An 8,155-nucleotide genomic window follows, 5' to 3' on the forward strand; every position below is an offset into this window, starting at 1 on the left:
GCTCTCTCTCTCTCTCTCCCTAACTCCTCACGCGGGTCAACCAGTCAGTAGCAACCCGGAGGTCTCACACGTAACATTGCTTGATACTGTTCTCACACATCGTTATATTCATTGAATTACTTTTTGTATATTAATTACGGGTTATTTTATCACGAATAATTCACGGTTAAACAGTTAAGGAGTTGAGCGTTTCGGTGACTGGCTTTTTAGGGTTTGAAACGACTTTTGATTAGAAAATTTAAATGGTTACAATTTCAAAATTTAGACGAATGAAAAATAATTTTCCCATTGATTTAATTGCTCTTGTTATAATACGTGCATTAAATTCGTTTAGATATTTACATACTGATACGCCATTGTTTATTTTGTTTTCAGCGAGTTGTTTACGAGTGCTGTGATTTTTATTCCAAGTTTAAGGTATATTGTACAAGTATTCTGTGTATTGTGAATGTGAGGGAACTGCGTCATAACATAGAATGCAAACGTTTGTCAGAAATCCGCGTCATGACACTTGAATAACTATCAACACCTGAATATTGTGACACTCCTCGGTGATAATAATTGATTCATGAACTTTGTGTTGCACTATTGAATAACAAATAATATCAGAAGTGTGTTGCAAAATTGAATGACAGTTTGTACTATAACTTTGTGTCACATGGGACAATAATCAACGCACCCATTCCGTGAGCACCTTCCTATATAATATATTGCCATAATATTAAAGATAACGTTGCACCAGAACTGGACTCCTCAAGCTCTCTGGATTAATGAGAAATAGCTTATCGACCTCCGAGGCGCTGAATTAGGCCATTCTTTATCGCAAATGCAGTGAAAAAGCCTCATTTGAAACCCATGAACCTGTTGTACCCGGTCCACACCATGCTGTACATCATCATTCGTCGCTGAATGTAAGTTTTTCTTTCGGATCTGCAGTAGAAGACAAGAGAAAGGCCTTTGCTATATATCTAAAAGGAAATATAAGTTGTAAGATTGTTATAAGTATATCTGTGGCTTTGTAAAAATAGTGAAAAGATTATTTTGTTTTTTAATACCGAGAATGTAGAGGTTTTAAACATGGTTAACCATATTTACATTAAAACTCGTGTGGATAAGGGAATTTTATTTGTTAAGTAGCTGATATATAATATAATGATCAATTTTGCATTGCGAAATTTTGTTGTTGTTGAAAAGTTGTAGCAAGATATATATAAATATAATAGACATATATGTATATATATATATATATATATATATATATATATATATATATATATATATATATAATGTATATACATAATGTATATTATATATATATACTCTATCTCATGCTGCGTGTGTATGTATGTATATATGTGTACATATATATATATATATATATATATATATATATATATAAATATATATATATATATATATATATATATATATAAATATATATATATATATATATATATATATATATATATATATATATATATATATATATATATATCTTTTCGATCATGTTCCATTACTCGGTAAGGGGGTGAGTGAGTAGTCAGACCCTGGTGAAACGGTTGTGCGTGTGTGCATATCTACGTAAATAGTCAGCCGTAATTTTTGACGGGTCGCGTACACTAGTTTGATATATATATATATATATATATATATATATATATATATATATACACACACATACACACACACTTTATAACCTTCTGTTATATGTATTTTATATATATATATAATACATATTTATAGATATACATATATATGTGTATATATATATATATATATATATATATATATATATATATATATATATATATATATATATATAAGTAGCCAGTATGGATTTATGGATTGGTGTTGGTGGGAGATTTTCGTCTAAACCCTCACAGTAAACCATCCTAGTATGGGTGGCCCTGACAAGTACAGTTTTGCTGATCATGGCGACACGCAGACCCTTTCACCACGTCAAAGTATCCCCAATCAGAAACGGATATATATATATATATATATATATATATATATATATATATATATATATATATATATATATATATATATATATATCTATATATATATATATATATGATATATACACCGTAGAGAGAGAGAGAGAGAGAGAGAGAGAGAGAGAGAGAGAGAGAGAGAGAGCTTCCTTTGATTCTTCAACCCTGTCCATCCAGAATCCAGTTTTTTAAACTACTCATTTTGAATTTAGCAGTTACTTTATTATACAAGATTATAAAGTTCCTTCCACCTCCGTGGAAGTGTGTTGCAACACCGAACTCTGTTCTTGCTAACAAAGTAACAAAGTATTGATTTAGATTAAGAAATCTGCTTTATTCTCTATAACAAAGCTCATACCAATTAAAATTTATGTACCTGACAGTAAAATAATAACTGTGACACTGGATGATTTCTTTTTGTCTCCTAGACGCTTAAGTTCTTGTCACTCCTGTTCTTTATCGGTTCTCAATACTTGATTTGCTATATTTTACATCTGTGGTTTATGCTTAATATAATATCCGGAAATATTAATTTGAGTAAATTCAATTGAAATAGAATAAGATTTAGGCATATGGATTACTGTTGAGGTAGCCATTTACTTAGAAATATAGTATTTTGAATAATTGACTGCATGACAGAAATCTAAGTCTCGGGTTTCTTGAGATACTGTAATTTATGTCTGCTGCCATGAGAATGCTAGGCAAACACGTGACTGCTGTACTAGCCTGGAGGCTAGTACTCTTGGTGACGTTAGAAAGACATACCTCATGTAAAGAACAATGAAGTCTTAGCTTTATCAAATATTTAAGCCTTGGTTCTTTAGAGTGAATTTGATGTCTTTGTCATATAATAGATTTAATCTATTAGTTTTGAGTCTGTAGTGGATCCGGAATTCGTGAGTATCTTGGAGTGAATTTAAAAGTAATTTTTCTCTATAGTTTAATAGTTTGTAATTCTTCGATCTGAAAATATTTCAAAAGCCCCGGTTCTCTATAGTTATTTTGAGTATTTGATTTAAGAATAAAATTCAGAAATCTTGTTTCTTTAAAGAGAATTGGAAGTCTTTGATTTGTGGAGAGAATTTAAATCTGGGAGATGGACACTCCAAAGTCGAGCCATTATTATTATTATTATTATTATTATTATTATTATTATTATTATTATTATTATTATTATTATCATTATTATTATTATTATTATTATTATTATTTGCCAAGCCACAATCCTAGTTAGAAAAGCAATACGCTACTAGCCCGAGGTCTCTAACAGGGAAAATAGCCCATTGAGGAAAGGAAACAAGAAAACTACAAGAGATGAATTAACAATTGAAAAAAAAAAACATTTTAAGTACAGTAACAACATTAAGATGAATTTTTCATATGTAAACTGTAAAAACTCTTAAAAAGAGTAATAAGAGAAATACAATAGAACAGTGTGCAAGATAACTCTACCACAAGACAGTGAAAGACTATGGTATAGAGGCTATATATATGGCATTATCCAAGACCAGAGAACAATGTTTTGATTTTGGAGTGTCCATCTCCTAGAAGAGCTGCTTACCATAGCTAGAGTCTCTTCTAACCTTACCAAGAGGAAAGTAGCCAATGAAAAATTACATTGCAGTAGTTAACTCCCTTGAGCGTGGAAGAATTGTTTAGTAATTTCAGTGTTGTCTGGTGTATGAGGACAGAGAAGAATATGTAGAGAATTGGCCAGACTATTCGGTGCATATGTAGGGAAAAGGAAAATGAGCCGTAACCAGAGAGAAGGGTCCAATGTTGTACTGTCTACTGGTAGTATTTCAACGGATGACTGGTGCCCTGGCCAACCTACATACTAGTCTTGGGTCGTGGCAATAGCCTCTTCCTTATTTCATATACTGACTAGGCTACTTTCCGTGTTGGAGTCTTATTAGCGCTTATAGCATCCTGATTTTCCAGCTAGGGCTGTAGCTCAACTAGTAATGATATTGTTAATATGTTGAGAGAATTTAGAATTAAGATCTTGTCTCTCTGGAGAGACTGAGCATCTTACGATTGATGGAAAGGTATTAGACAGTTCTGGCTTTATGAAGTTAATTCAGATGTCGTAGCTCTGATGAAAGTTTAGAAGTCAGGACTCTCTGGAGGGTATTAAGAGGTATTGCTTCCTTCAGCTTTGTTTATTGTCCCATGTTCATGCCTGGTTTTCCTTTTAAATGTTCAAGGATTACTTATATTTGCTCTGAATATAATTTCTCCAATTTCCATTGAATCCATGCATAAGTAAGAATTATTGATTGTGTACAAGGCTGTAGGAACTGCTTCACCGTCTAAAGTGGTTAATATAAATGCCTCCGACAGCGATATGAAGACGCACATATTCTGAGGAAATGTCAGGAAAGGCGGCCACCCACCACTTACGTCCATCATAAAGAAATAAAAAAGTGCAATAGATAATATCCGGCCTTATTCATCTACCTTGTAATAAAATAAGTAGCATTAACAAGGCTGTGGATGGGACTTACACTTTTGAGCCCCCAATTCATAAGAGAACTATTTACCTGGATACGCTTACTGCTCCAGTTATTAAAAACCGATACACTTTTGGTCTTCGGTAAAGTGCGTACGGCTAAGTGTTACTGATACTAGTTTAACCAAATTTTTTCTTCCACTGACTAATTTATTTTACACAGCTAAGTAAAGCTTTTTCAATTCCTAAGGGGGATATATATTTAATTTGTTTTTATTTTTACCAGTTTAAATTTTTATCAACTTTTAATTACGGGCTTGATTGGCATTCTGGACTCTAATGCCTGCTCTATGCTTTTATACATAGAGTGCATCCGTCCATTCATGCATTTATACTGAATTTGACCCAATTAAGAATTAAGACAGATCCGGGCTTCATTTTCAGACTTTTCATTTACCCAAATTTGTCTAACTTGGCCTGAATTGATTCCTCTTCTGGTTTCTTGGCCTAACATAAAAATAACGATAAAGGTCTCCATGGTCAATATCATTAAGTTGACCTTCCTTTCAACCTTTTGTATGATAGAATTTTTTTTTTTTCATATAAATAATCTACTTCAAGCCCTGCATCACAGGAGCAAAAAGAAAGAAAAATTAATCCCAATATCAGTCATCCTCGTTGTATCCTCTTATGCTATTTAAAGAATGAAAGGTCAAGGCAATCATGGGTACATATTTAAAATGGTTTTATTATGCTTCTTACAAGTATATAACGTTAATAATATCAATAGAATGAACAAACATCCGATAGAAAGAGTACCTTTGACAGAAAATCAAGAGGGAACCAATAAGAGGAAAGTGCTTTTTGAGACTTAGACTAAATTAGGACCCCTCAAGATTTCATGCATCACGAACACGTCATTATGGGAAAGTGCGACTGAGCGTGATAGTAGATATAACCAACTGTGATAAGGATGTCGATGAGGGAGCGCCTTTTGAACACAACGGTACCTTGATTTATACAGCTTGGCAAGTTTCTGAATTCAAATTTAGTAATTCTGCATTCTAGAGTGCATGTCACTCAATAAGACGATATTCCCAACGCCTGTTGTTAGAATGGGAATCAATTTATCATAATGTAATGCTATTTTTATATATATATGTTTAGTGAATAATCTATAATTCTCTATATCTGTACACGTATACAAACACGGTCTATAGAACCACCATAAATAAATCTAATCTGAAGGAGGACATAGAAGGTTTAGCCTTTGCAGGAAAAATTACTATGTAAATTTTCACAAAGCTTATGACCCTATCGAGATAGCAGAACTAGTAGAAACTGAAGACATAGTTTGTAATTCTTCGATCTGAAAATATTTCAAAAGCCCCGGTTCTCTATAGTTATTTTAGTATTTGATTTAAGATTAAAATTCAGAAATCTTTTTTCTTTAGAGAGAATTGCAAGTCTTTGATTTGTGGAGAGAATTTAAATCTGGGAGATGAACACAGTGACAAAAAATTACAATGATAAAACAGAACTTCACAAAAGCAAAAATAACTAGAAGTAAAACTAATGTTGGAAATCAGACAAGGATGTAGTGAATAAGAGGAAAAAAATAAAATAAAATGTACTTAATGAAAAAACAAAAAAGCCAAACCAAATCGAAGGAATTAAGATGATAGAATAGATTAGATAATTAAGAGTAAAAATAACGATTGAAAGAAATTGCTTAAAGGCGTACAAAATAGATTGCATGGATAAAACTAGGAGATCTGTAAATATGGTTTACTCTATAATAGAGACTTGAATGAACCTATTTTGGAAAACAGAAATGTCTTCATTTCTTAATGAGTAGTAGAGTTCACCAAGAAAAAAATTTAAACTCTTGGTAAGATGAGAATCAAAAGTGTACAGAACTATCATAGAATCACTGGCATACCTAGCAAGTTGCGGTTTAAGGTTGGATATTGGAGCATTGTTCAAGGAAAAAGGGGAAATTAAATAGTTCAGGGTCGGAGATTTGAGCATCGTTTAATGAAAATGGAGAAATTAAATGGTTTAATGGAAGAGGTTGAATCATCATTCAGCAAAATAGGAGAAATAGAATGATTTCAGGTGAGAGAGTGGAGCATCGTTTAGCAAAATGGGACATGGAATTATTTAGAGTTGCAGATTGGACCATCGTTCAACAGGATAAAAATGAAATGGTTTAACGTTGGAGATTGGAGCATAATACAGCAAAACAGGGGAAAGCAAATAGTTTAATGTAAGAGACTGGAGCATCGTTCAGCGAAACGGGAAAAATTAAATGGTTTAAGTTTGTTGATTGGAGTATTATTCACCCAAACATGAGAAATTAAATGATTTAAGGTTAGAGATTGGAGCATTGTTCAGAAAACCATGAGAAAATAAATGATTTGAGGTCAGGGATTGGAGCATTATTCAACAAAATTTAAGGTCAGAAATTGGAGCATCCTTTAGCAGAACGGGAAAAATACGTCGTTTAAAGTCAGAGATTGGAGCATCAATCAGCAAAAATTAATTCAGAATTTAGAGCATCATTCAGCGAAAAAGGACAAATGAAATGGTTCGAGATCAGTTGTTGGAGCATCATTCAGCGAAAAAGTAGAAATAAAATTATATAAGGTTAGATATTGGAGTATCGTTTAGTGAAACTGTAGAAATGAAATGCTTTAAGGTCGGGTATTGTAGCATTGTTCAGCAATACATGAGGTCAGAGAATGGAACGCCGTTCAGCAAAATTTGAAATCAGAGATTGGAGCATCGTTCAGCGAAGGAAGAAAAATGAAATAGTTTAAGGTCAGAAACTGAAACATCATTCAGTCAAAGAGTAGAGAGGATATGGTTTATGGTCAGAGATTGGAGTATTGTTTAGCAAGATAGTAAAAATTGAATGGTTGAAAATCAGAAATTGGAGCACTATTCAATAAATCTTAAGGTCAGAGATTATAGTATAGTTCAGTGAAGCAGGAGAAATGAGATGGTTTAATGTTGGGGATTGGAGCGCCGTTCAGCGAAACTCAAGGATGAAGATAAGAGGATCATTCAGCAAAACAAGAAAAGTAAAATTGTTTAAGTTGGGAGATAGGAGTATCATTCAGTAAAACAGGAGAAACTAAATACCTTAACGTCGGAAATTGGATCATCATTCAGCAAATCTTATGGTTGCAGATTTGAACATCATTCAGTGAAACAAAAAAAAAATGAAATGATTTAAAGTCAGAGATCGGAGTATCGTTTATCAAAACAGAAGAAATTATATGTTTTAAGATTGGTGATTGGAGCATCTTTCAGCGAAACTTGAGGTCAAAGATTGGAGCATCTTTCAGCAAAACTTAAGGTCAAAGATTGAAGCATCTTTCAGCGAATCTTAAGGTCAGAGATTGAAGCATCGTTCGCAAAACAGGATAAATTAAATGGTTTAAGGTGGGAGACTGGATAATCGTCCAGCATCGTTCAGTGAATCAGGAGAAATTAAATTGTTTAAAGTCGGATATTGAAGTGTTATTCATCGAATATTGAGGTCCGAGATTGGAGCATCGCTCAGCAAAACTTAAGGTCAAAGGTTGGAGCATCATTCAATGAAATTTAAGGTTAGAGATTGGAGCATCATTCAGCGAAACAGGAAAAATTAGATTGTTTAAGATCAGATATTGGAGCGTCATTCAGCGAATGTTGAGGT

At 32.9% G+C, this 8,155-nt stretch overlaps 1 protein-coding gene across 3 annotated transcripts in view; it reads left to right on the forward strand.

Annotated features, from left to right (window-relative positions):
• The first annotated feature begins 351 nt into the window (after nt 1-351).
• The window catches only part of LOC137624386 (TOG array regulator of axonemal microtubules protein 1), a 674,340-nt gene continuing 666,536 nt past the window's right edge, over nt 352-8,155 (forward strand). For all 3 annotated transcript variants that reach the window (XM_068355115.1, XM_068355116.1, XM_068355117.1), the window contains exon 1: nt 352-911. The gene's annotated coding sequence lies outside the window, so the exon portion shown is untranslated. The remainder of the gene's footprint in view (nt 912-8,155) is intronic.

This window comes from Palaemon carinicauda, chromosome 31 (assembly GCF_036898095.1).
Source record: "Palaemon carinicauda isolate YSFRI2023 chromosome 31, ASM3689809v2, whole genome shotgun sequence".
NCBI lineage: Eukaryota > Metazoa > Arthropoda > Malacostraca > Decapoda > Palaemonidae > Palaemon > Palaemon carinicauda.